Source organism: Lactuca virosa, chromosome 9 (genome assembly GCF_052849685.1).
Source record: "Lactuca virosa cultivar CGN04683 chromosome 9, Lactuca_virosa_CGN04683_v6, whole genome shotgun sequence".
Lineage (NCBI taxonomy): Eukaryota > Viridiplantae > Streptophyta > Magnoliopsida > Asterales > Asteraceae > Lactuca > Lactuca virosa.
In genome coordinates this window covers 63,622,289-63,633,830 of record NC_136434.1, presented here as the reverse complement: position 1 = coordinate 63,633,830, position 11,542 = coordinate 63,622,289, and the positions used below count along the sequence as shown (strand labels likewise).

The 11,542-nt window shown below is 46.0% G+C and overlaps 1 non-coding gene across 1 annotated transcript; it reads right to left on the bottom strand.

The window, feature by feature from the left end:
- Positions 1 to 11,183: 11,183 nt before the first annotated feature.
- Positions 11,184 to 11,290, bottom strand: LOC145141719 (small nucleolar RNA R71). The gene has a single exon (XR_013722914.1). It is a non-coding gene; the product is annotated as a small nucleolar RNA R71 (small nucleolar RNA).
- Between the last annotated feature and the right edge of the window lie 252 nt (positions 11,291 to 11,542).

The window sequence follows — 11,542 nt, the reverse complement described above, 5'->3', positions numbered from 1 at the left end:
CATGAATTAATGAAACATTAGTACAATTGGACTCAATTTACTAATAATATTATAATTGGCAACCAACGTTAATTATCCATAATTAATAGCTAACCATAAAGAAGAAGTGGATTCGAACTAAACATAAGTGTTTTTAGTAATTGATTGAATTTGATAGTTAGTGAATAAGTTTGTCTGAACTTGCAAAATCAGATAAAAACCCAATTAACTATTTCTTTTCTTTGATTAATTTTTAGTAGTTATATTAGTTAATTAAATCTGTTCCCTGTGTTCGATACCCGACTATTTGTGCTATATTATTTTCGAAAAGGTACATTGCCTTTAGTCGAATAACTAGTCAGATAGGAGGTAAAATTAGGTGTAGTAATATTTCGACATCAAGTTTTTGACGCCGTTGCCGGGGAACGACTATTTTAGTTTTTAATTTAGATGCTTTAAGTTAATCGATCCTTTTTGTAGGGTAAAACCTGCAAAATTTTAATTTTGAACATTAGTTTTTTTTTTCAGAACTGAACTCACGACGTGAGCTCGGTTGTTTTATGTTTGTTTTCATTTTTTCGTTTATGTTTGGATTTTCTGCGACAACATGAGGTGGTATTCCCTACCACGTCTGTAACGTCTGGTCTCTGGTATGCATTTAGTTTATTTATTTATTTATTTTGAAAGAGGAACTCGACGAGTTGGTGGCCCTAACTCGTCGAGTAGAGGGCTGATTATGCGCGGGGTTTGAGCTATCTACTCGACGAGTCAAGAGCCCTCGACTCGACGAGTAGCTCAGCCAGAGTGAAACCCTAATTTCGGCGTTTTGCACCCTATTTAAGCTCCTTAACCCCCACCCCTTGGCCTCATTTCCAGCCTCCTTGTCCCAAACCCTAATCCACGAAACCCTAGAGCTTTCTTTGAGAGTGTGAGCCATTTTGAGTGATCTTTGTGTGCTTTTGAAGCTTGTGGAAGAAGAAGAAGATAGAGGGCTCAAGAGGGGAAGAGTAGATCCAGAAACTACACTCCATTTGCTACATTTTCTGGTAATCAAGTTTCTATCTTGGCTATTGGTTCATTAGACCTCTTTATGTCCTCTTTATGTGGGTTTTTGGTCCAAGATTGATAGCTTTTGGAAAATGATCGACCCAAGTGGGTATTCTTCCAAATCTAGGACCTAGAGGGGCTGTTATGACATAAAGGTGAAAACTTTATGCCATTGGAGCCCCCATGCAATCCATACAGTGTCATATTGGCCTTTTTAGCCCCAAAAGGCCATGCATGTGGGGAAACGGGGGAAGTTTACGTGTCCAAGTAGGTTTATGGGTTTAGATCTGAGGTTGTAAGCTTTAGTTTGGTGTATGGAGGGCTTAAGGACCAAGTTCTAGGTCCCAAGGAATTAGGGTTTGAGCTAAACCCTTTAAGAAGTGGTATTAATGGGTAAAGTCAGAAACTTTACCCTTAAAAGGACATTTTCAAGGTTTATGTGAAGTATGAAGCTTGGATCTGAAGTGTAGGGGCTTAATCCATTAAGATAGCCAAACACACAGGGGAACTCGGCGAGTCCAGTAAGGGACTCAACGAGTTGAAGGCGGGTTGTCCCGAGGGTATGCCAGGTAGAACTCGACGAGTCTGTGAAGGGACTCGACGAGTTGACTCGGCTGACCACGAGTCCGAGTAGTACAAGAACTCGCCGAGTTAGGAGGTAACTCGACGAGTTGAGTTGACTGGGAGTTGATCTTGACTTTGACGTTGACCAGGATGTTGACTTTGACCATGGGTAAAGTGGTCATTTTACCCTAAGAAGGATTATCAGATTTTTTACTAAGTGTTATTGTGAAATTGATAGTCAGGGAGTCGTTGGAGCAGCCGTCAGAGATTCCTCAGACGAGATTTCATAGCTAGCATTCGAGGTGAGATTCCTCCAGTAGGAACGCGTCAAAGGCACCAAGGCCGGCCCGTTTAGTTAGTAGTAGTTCCGGACTACGGTCCGATGCCGGATGGGGCCGATGTAGGTTTATATGATTTTCCGGATTTCGATCCGATGCTGGGGTGGTCGCGAGGAATACTTGTATGCTTGATGTCTTTGTGATTCTTTCATGTGTTTGTATTGTATGTTTTCGGACTTCGGTCCGATACCGGGGCGGTCCCGAGGAATGTTAGTATGTTACCGGATTACGGTCCGATACCGGGAGGGGCCGGAGGAATGTTTAAGTGGTAATGTTATATGCTTAGGTTTATGTGTATTACTGATTATGCTCATATGTATTCCGAGATGTGCTCGATGGCGGGTGGGGCCCGATGCCGAATAGGGTTCGATGCCGGGAAAGCCGATGCCAAGCTTGACTCGATGTAGCAGGAGCGGGGCCGAAGATATGTTTATGTGTTATGTGTATGGTATGTGGTAGTTGGGGAGGCTCACTAAGCTTCGTGCTTATAGTTTTCAGTTTTGGTTTCAGGTACTTTCGCCAGTAAGGGGAAGAGCTCGGGATGACTGCATGGCACACACCACTGTTTTTAGCCTGGGAGGATTTACTCTGATTTATGATACATGGTTTTGATACATTGATAGAGATGATAATATTTTGAGATACATGATTATGATTTTTAATGTGATGGATAATATTGATGGTGTTTATTGCTGATTTAAAACGAATTTTTTGGTCTATATTTTTGGGATTTTTCAAGTTGGTATCAGAGCCTTGGTTTGAGGGATTCAGGCACACTCTCGGTTGTGTTTGAACTCAAACTAAGGACCAGGTATGAAAATTTTCAAAAGAAAATCGTTTTTACAAATAGAATTTTGAAAAGGGAAAAGAACTTTGAAAAGAGAAAAAGGGTGTGGTGCATGCAATCAGCCGAGCTCAAGTAAGTACTCCCAAATTACTCATACAAATTTATGTTATGATATGTTTATGAGAACTGCATGCTAGATTAGGATTAAGGATCAAGGAAGGATGTCTTATGTGCCTATTATATGTGTATCAGCTTTATGAGAATTGCATGCTAGTTTGGACTAAGGATCTAGGAAGGATGCCTTATGTGCCTGCCTTTTTTTTTCTTTTTTTTTAGGCATTGAACCCCACCGCTCCGTGGGGTGCTGAGTGGTGTCCTCCCCTCCCTAATACCTAATACATAGTTCCGTCTATGGAGCCTAAAGCTTCAACCATGTATGTATCTCGACTTTATGAACCGCATGCTAGTACAGATTAGTCAGTGATGGCCTGAATAAGATATGCTTGATTATGATTACTCGATGCTCGAATGCTGCTTGCTTTGTGCTTTTAGGAGTTCTAGTTACCTTTTACTAACTAGTAAATGAATTTGTTAAGTTATATATTGTGAGGACTAAATAATTTCAGAAGGTTAGGTCTAGCTCTATTGCGCAGCTCTTGTTTGAGTCCAACCATTGTAGGGTAGGATCTCTCATTCGAAGAATTATCTAGTCTTAGTGATATGTAATTGTATTCACGAACTAGTTAGGGGGAGATAGCAGGGACTTCTTATGCAGCTGATGGCAGAGAGTGGGTTGGTGATTACCCTAGGGCAAGCCTAGGATGAGTTTAGCACGAGATTAGTAGTAGTAATAGAATGGACTTGGTGGAGTCGAGGCACTTCTTGAGGACAATACGAATAGATGTGGAAGGTAGTATGGGCCCTAACTACTGGAAGCAGAGGATCCGTACTTGAATAAAGGAAGGCTGAGATGAACCCAAGAAACTTGTAGAATGTGAGATCCCTCGAGTTATGATGAGTATACTGATGTTTGTTATGGTGTATTTTTAGTATGGTGATGCTACGCACTAGGCACTTCAAGCACTGGTGAGGGATCAGGCTCGGGCTCTAGATCCGGGCAGCTGGATGAGCAGACGAGGGAGTTTATTTCATCTGAGATCACACGCAACATTTTAGATCAGACTCTTGTGATCTTTGGTTCGGTCAAGGAGGGTATTTTGGGGCTTCTAGATGAGAAGCTGAGCGCTTTCCGCACTGAGGTGCGGCCATGATGGGATCGCGCACACTGATTTTCCGGGAGTTCAGGGCTTGTGGAGCTCCCGACTATCATGGGGCTTGGGACCCCATTGCTAGTAGCAGATGGTTGGCTGATGTTGCTAACGCATTCCATACGAGCAGATGTCCTGAGGGGGACAAGGTCCGACTTGCATCCTGTCTTCTGAAAGACAGGGCACGAGATTGGTTGGAGGAGGTCAGACGAGCCATTGGGGATGATACAGTACTAGATTCTATGACTTGAAGTGATTTTTCGGCCAGGTTCAGAGCCGAGTTTGCACCTGTGATTGAGGTGTAACAGCTAGCGAGGGAGTTCCAGGATCTTGAGCAGATGACAAAGACTGTGTTGGAGATGACCTCCAAGTTTAGGGAGAGGGCCCTTCTCGTTCCGCAGTACGTGGCGGACGAGGAGATGAAGAAGGCCCGATATCATGAGATGTTGCGGAGTGATATTCGCCAGTTTATGAGCCGCTCCAGCTGCAAGACGCTGGAGGATATGATTGCTAGGGATCGAGAGAGGGAGTTGGATTTGGAGATGGAGAGGAAGAGGAAACCAAATGGGGTTCAGACGGTCAGTTTGGGCAAGAAGCCCAAGTTATCAAATCACATATCGAGGAGCCAGCAGGGCCGCAGCCGGTGTGACAAGTGCGGCAAGATGCACGGGGGGCGTGCAGGGCGGGGAGTTCGGGCTGCTTCAAGTGCGGCCGAACTGGGCACAGGAGCAGGGGTTGTACAACTACCACCACCACCACAGTAGTTTCAGATATGATTTGCTTTTAGTGCAATCAGAGGGGCGACAAGAAGGCCCAGTGTCCGAGTCTGGCAGCAACATGATAGGTGGCGGCACACGCTCCTGCCACGTTGAGGATTATAGATGGCCGTCAGGGCCGGGCAGAGGCGTCTACGACGAGGAGCAGGGCTTTCCAGCTTACTACAGAGGAGGCACGTGCGGCTCCTGATGTTGAGACGGGTATGTATTCTCTCCTTATCTCTTTATTTGTTATTATTATTGCATATGTTTATGTGTTTGTTATAGGATCGTTCTTAGTAGGCGGTATATCAGCCTTGGTACTGTTCGATTCGGGTGCAACCCGATCTTTTGTGTCGCTCGCGCTCAGCAAGCGATTCATAGGAGCTCCGGGGGAGCTGGATTGCCCACTGGATGTGGAGATAGCAGATGACAGGACCGTTAGGGTTGCGAGGGTTCACAGAGGTTGTACACTACAATTATTCGATGAGCCGTTTTCAGTGGATCTGGTCCCTATTCCACTTCGAGGGAATAAGGTTATAGTGGGTATGGATTGGTTGAGGCCCAATGGGGCAGTGATCGACTGCGAGCAACAGCTAATGAGGGTTCAAACTCATAGTGGGGGAGGGTTAGTGATCCAGGGCGAGAGGCCACAGCACGAACCGGTTTTATGTTCAGCAGCAAGGGCGAGGCGTTCCCTTCAGCAGGGTTGCGCAAGTTATGTCGCTTATGTTATGGATACCCAGGATAAGGGTAAGGAGACAGTGGATGATGTACCGGTCGTCCGAGAGTAATTGGATGTATTCCTGGAGGATTTTCCTGGGATACCTCCGGAGAGGCAGGTTGAGTTCAGGATTGACTTAGTCCCTAGTGCGGCCCCGATAGCCAAGGCACCATATCGGTTGGCTCCTCCCGAGATGTAGGAGTTGTCTACGCAGCTGCAAGAGCTGCTAGACAAGAAATTTATCAGACCGAGTAGTTCACCATGGGGAGCCCCGATCCTTTTTGTGAAGAAGAAGGATGGGTCGCATCGGATGTGCATAGACTACCGGGAGCTGAATAAGGTAACGGTGAAGAACCGTTATCCCCTCCCGAGGATCGATGATTTGTTTGACCAGCTATAGGGTGCATCTTGGTTTTCCAATATTGATCTGCGGTCGGGTTATCACCAGATGCAATTCAGAGAGGAGGATGTGCAGAAGACGACTTTTAGGACTCGCTATGGTCATTATGAGTTTGTGGTGATGCCGTTTGGGCTCACCAATGCTCTAGCCGCGTTCATGGATCTCATGAACCGAGTATGCAGACCGATGCTAGATTAGTTTGTGATCGTTTTCATTGATGATATATTGGTCTATTCCAAAACTCAAGAGTAGCATGAGGAGCACCTGAGGGAGGTGCTGGAGACACTGAGGAGGGAGAAACTTTTTGCAAAGTTCTCCAAGTGTGAGTTCTGGTTGCGCGAGGTGCAGTTTCTTGGGCATCTCGTCAACCATAAAGGTATTCTGGTCGATCCGGCCAAGATAGAGGCCATGATGCAGTGGGAGGTTTCGAGGTCTCCAACTGAGATTCAGAGTTTTCTTGGTCTAGCGGGTTATTACCGGAGATTCATCCAGGCTTTCTCCAAGATCGTTGTTCCTTTGACCCAACTGACCAAGAAGTCGGTAACATTCCGTTGGTGGCCTGAGCAGCAGGCAGCCTTCGAGACTCTTAGACAGCGGTTATGCGAGGCACCGATTTTGACTCTGCCCGAGGGAGTTGATGACTTCGTGGTTTACTGTGACGCGTCGATTACGGGCATGGGTGCAGTTTTGATGCAGCGGGGTCATGTGATAGCTTACGCGTCGAGGCAGCTGAAGCCTCACGAAGCTAACTATCCGACGCATGATTTAGAGCTGGGGGCTGTGGATTTTGCCCTCAAGATTTGGTGGCATTACCTCTATGGATTCCATTGTACCATTTACACGGACCACAAGAGTTTGAGGTACCTCATGGATCAGCCAAATCTGAACATGAGGCAGCGTCGGTGGTGAGATGTGGTGAAGGATTATGATTGTGAGATCCTTTACCACCCAGGCAAGGCCAATGTGGTGGCCGACGCCCTGAGCTGCAAGGCGGTGACGACTCCGATTAGAGATATATGTCTGAGGATGATAGTGACTACTCCATTGCTGGAGCAGATTAGAGAGCGCATGTTGAGGGCTTGAAGGAAGAGCGCCAGAAGTGCGAACAGATCGTAGGTCGGGTGGCCTTGTTTGATTATGACATCCGAGGGTTGTTGACCCTGCATGGGAGGGTCTGGGTTCCGTACTGGGGCAGAGTGCGATAGGTTCTGATGGATGAAGCGAATAAGTCGAGGTTCTCCATCCATCCTGGGGCGACGAAGATGTACCGAGATCTTCGCCCTGATTACTGGTGGCCCTTCATGAAGCGGGACGTTGCTTGGTACGTGGAGCGGTGCTTGACCTACAGGAAGGTCAAGGCTAAGCACCAGAGACCACACGACAAGATGCAGCCGCTAGGCATTCCCGTGTGGAAATGAGAGGATATCACTACGGATTTCATTACCAAGCTTCCCGGGATCGCAGGTGGAGTAGATTCGATATGGGTCATCATGGATCGGTTGACCAAGAGTGCTCATTTTATCCTGATCTAGGAGAGTATCTCGGCCGAGAAGCTGGCTGAGATATACGTGCACGAGATAGTGGCACGACATGGAGTGCCTGTCTCGGTGGTGTCAAGCCGAGATGTCCGTTTCACTTCCAGATTTTGGAAGCGGTTTCACGAGGAGATGGGTACTCGTCTCCACTTCAGCACCGCTTTCCACCCTCAGATAGACGGACAGAGCGAAAGGATGATACAGACTCTTAAGGACATGTTACGCGCATGTGTTTTGGATTTCGGTGGCAGTTGGGATACGTATCTTCCGTTAGCGGAATTTTCGTATAACAACAGTTACCATGCCAGCATAGACCGACATCCCTTTGAGATGCTCTACGGAAGGAAGTGTAGGACCCCAATCTGTTGGGGAGAGGTCAGTCAGAGACTCATGGGGAGTACTGAGGTAGTACTTAGGACTACAGAGCGGATCCAGCAGGCTCCAGACTGCTCAGAGTCGGCAGAAAAGCTACGCCGACAAGCGGCGTTCAGACTTAGAGTTTCAGGTGGGCGATATGGTCCTCCTGAAGGTGTCACCTTGGAAAGGTGTCATCCAGTTCTGGAAACGGGGCAAGCTGGACCCCAGGTACATTAGTCCTTTCAAGGTTATAGCCCGGGTGGGCAAGGTAGCATATCAGTTGGATCTACCAGCAGAGCTCAGCCAGATCCACATCACTTTCCATGTTTCCCAGTTACGGAAGTGCTTGGTGAATGATTCAGCGACTGTGCCCTTGGAGGATATTCAGGTTGATGACAGCCTGAACTACATTGAGAGACCGGTGGCGATTCTTGATCGCAAGACGAAAACCTTGGGGAACAAGGTTGTTCAGTTAGTGAAGGTGCAGTGGTAGCACCGCAAGGGTTCAGAGTGGACATGGGAGCCCGAGGATGAGAAGAGGGAGCACTACCCGAAGTTGTTTTCAGATGCAGCAGACTTCGAGGACGAAGTCTAAGACAAGTAGCGGAGAATTGTAACGCCTGGTCCCTGGTATGCATTCAATTCATTTATTTTTTTATTTTGAAAGAGGAACTCGACGAGTTGGTGGCCCTAACTCGTCGAGTAGAGAGCTAATTATGCGCGGGGTTTGAGCTATCTACTCGACGAGTCAAGAGCCATCGAGGTTTTGCACCCTATTTAAGCTCCTTAACCCCCACCCCTTGGCCTCATTTCTAGCCTCCTTGTCCTAAACCTAATCCACGAAACCCTAGAGATTTCTTTGAGAGTGTGAGCCATTTTGAGTGATCTTTGTGTGCTTTTGAAGCTTGTGGAAGAAGAAGAAGATAAAGGGCTCAAGAGGAGAAGAGTAGATCCAGAAACTACACTCCATTTGCTACATTTTCTGGTAATCAAGTTTCTATCTTGGCTATTGGTTCATTAGACCTCTTTATGTCCTCTTTATGTGGGTTTTTGGTCCAAGATTGATAGCTTTTGGAAAATGATCGACCCAAGTGGGTATTCTTCCAGATCTAGGACCTAGAGGGGCTGTTATGACATAAAGGTGCAAACTTTATGCCATTGGAGCCCCCATTCAAGCCATAGAGTGTCATATTGGCCTTTTTAGCCCCAAAAGGCCATGCATCTGGGGAAAGGGGGGAACTTTACGTGTCCAAGTAGGGTTAGGGGTTTAGATCTGAGGTTGTAAGCTTTTGTTTGGTGTATGGAGGGCTTAAGGACCAAATTCTAGGTCCCAAGGAATTAGGGTTTGAGCTAAACCCTTTAAGAAGTGGTATTAATGGGTAAATTCAGAAACTTTACCCTTAAAAGGACATTTTCAAGGTTTATGTGAAGTATGAAGCTTGGATCTGAAGTGTAGGGGCTTAATCCATTAAGATAGCCAAACAGACAGGGGAACTCGGCGAGTCCAGTAAGGGACTCGACGAGTTGAAGCCATGTTGTCCCGAGGGTATGCCAGATAGAACTCGACGAGTCTGTGAAGGGACTCGACGAGTTGACTCGGCTGACCACGAGTCTGAGTAGCACAGGAACTCGCCGAGTTAGGAGGTAACTCGATGAGTTCAGTTGACTGGGAGTTGATCTTGACTTTTACTTTGACCAAGATGTTGACTTTGACCAGGATGTTGACTTTGACCAAGGGTAAAATGGTCATTTTACGCTAAGAAGGATTATCAGATTTTTTACTAAGTGTTATTGTGAAATTGATAGTCGGGGAGTCGTTGGAGCAGTCATCAGAGATTCCTCACACAAGATTTCACAGCTAGCATTCGAGGTGAGTTTCCTGCAGTAGGAACGGTTCTAAGGCACCAAGGCCGGCCCGTTTAGTTAGTAGTAGTTCCGGACTACGGTCCGATGCGAGACGGGGACGATGTAGGTTTATATGCTTTTCCGGATTTCGATCCGATGCTGGGGTGGTCGCGAGGAATTCTTGTATGCTTGATGTCTTTCTGATTCGTGCATGTGTTTGTATTGTATGTTTCCGGACATCGGTCCGATGCCGGGGCGGTCCCGAGGAATGTTAGTATGTTACCGGATTACGGTCCGATGCCGGGCGGGGCCCGAGGAATGTTTAAGTGTTAATGTTATATGCTTAGGTTTATGTGTATTACTGATTATGCTCATATGTATTCCGAAATGTGCTCGATGTCGGGCGAGGCTCGATTGCAGGCGGGGCCCGATGCCGAATAGGGTTCGATGTCGGGCGGGCCCGATGCCGAGCTTGACTCGATGTAGCAGGGGCGGGGCCCAAGATATGTTTATGTGTTATGTGTATGGTATGTGGTAGTTGGGGAGGCTCACTAAGCTTCGTGCTTATAGTTTTCAGTTTTGGTTTCAGGTACTTTCGCCAGTAAGGGGAAGAGCTCGGGATGACTGCATGGCACACACCACTGTTTTTAGCCTGGGAGGATTTACTCTGATTTATGATACATGGTTTTGATACATTGATAGAGATGATGATATTTTGTGATACATGATTATGATTTTTATTGTTATGGATAATATTGATGGTTTTTATTGCTGATTTAAAACGAAATTTTTGGTCTATATATTTGGGATGTTTCAACGTCGTGGTGAACGTTCAATAGGACTTTTTAAGTAGTTTTTTGTTCAATTTTACATTTTTAATTTTGTTTTTGTGGGAGTAGTACATGACCCGTGGATCCAACACACCTTTGATACCACCGCTTGAAGATCCAGAGTCAGCCCTTCGTAAAAAGACGGATAAGAACGTAGGAGAAACCCAACCACCAAAGAAGTCACCTTTCAAATATCTTAAATTTGTTTTCGAAATGAAGAAAGAACGTGGGTGAATCGAGAAATTCCTCAAAGAACAAAAGCAAGTTTGAAAGCTTTGAGTAAAATCCTAATCTTCATGAATCCGAATACGAGTCTGAACCCGAATTAGAAAAAGAAGAAAGCGAACTCGAAAACGAGCCAAAAGACGAAATGGTGAATTTTTCCAACATGTCCATGGAGGCATACAAGAAAAGAATCCGAGAGGACACCGATCCCGGTCTAGTGCAACCTGCAATTCCCGCTACCGCAACATTCGAGCTAAAGGGACATATTCTTTCCGCGCTTATGGAAGTCCCATTTTCCGGGAAAGATCATGAGGATGCTTACAAGCAACTTGATGAAGTCAATGACATAGCCGATTACTTCAACATCCCGAATATTCCAAGAGAGACGGTTCTATTGAGATTGCTTCCAGTTACCTTTAAGGGAGCTGCTAGGGATTGGTTAAAGGCACTTCCACCCGGTGCAATTACTACTTGGGCGAAAATGCGTGAACAATTTTTAGAACATTTTTACCCACCTTATAAGGTTGCTAAACTCAAAAAGGCCATTGCAAACTTCGAGCAACAACCGGGTGAGTCACTCTACGAGGCATGGGAGCGCTACAAAGGATTGATAAGAAGTTGTCCCCAAAATGAATTGAATGAGAAACAAGAAGTATCAATCTTCTATGATGGGGTAAACTTGATGACAAGGCAACTCCTTGATTCTCAAGGACCTTTAACAAAGAAAAATCCCGGTGAGATTAAGGAATTGATTGAAGAGGTTTCTAAGCATTCGCGTGAATACCACAATCCTAGACATGATGGAGCGAAAGGCATTGGGAGTGGCACTTCTGAAGATATAGCAGCTGCTTTAGCTATGCTAAATACAATGGACCGAAGAATGACTAA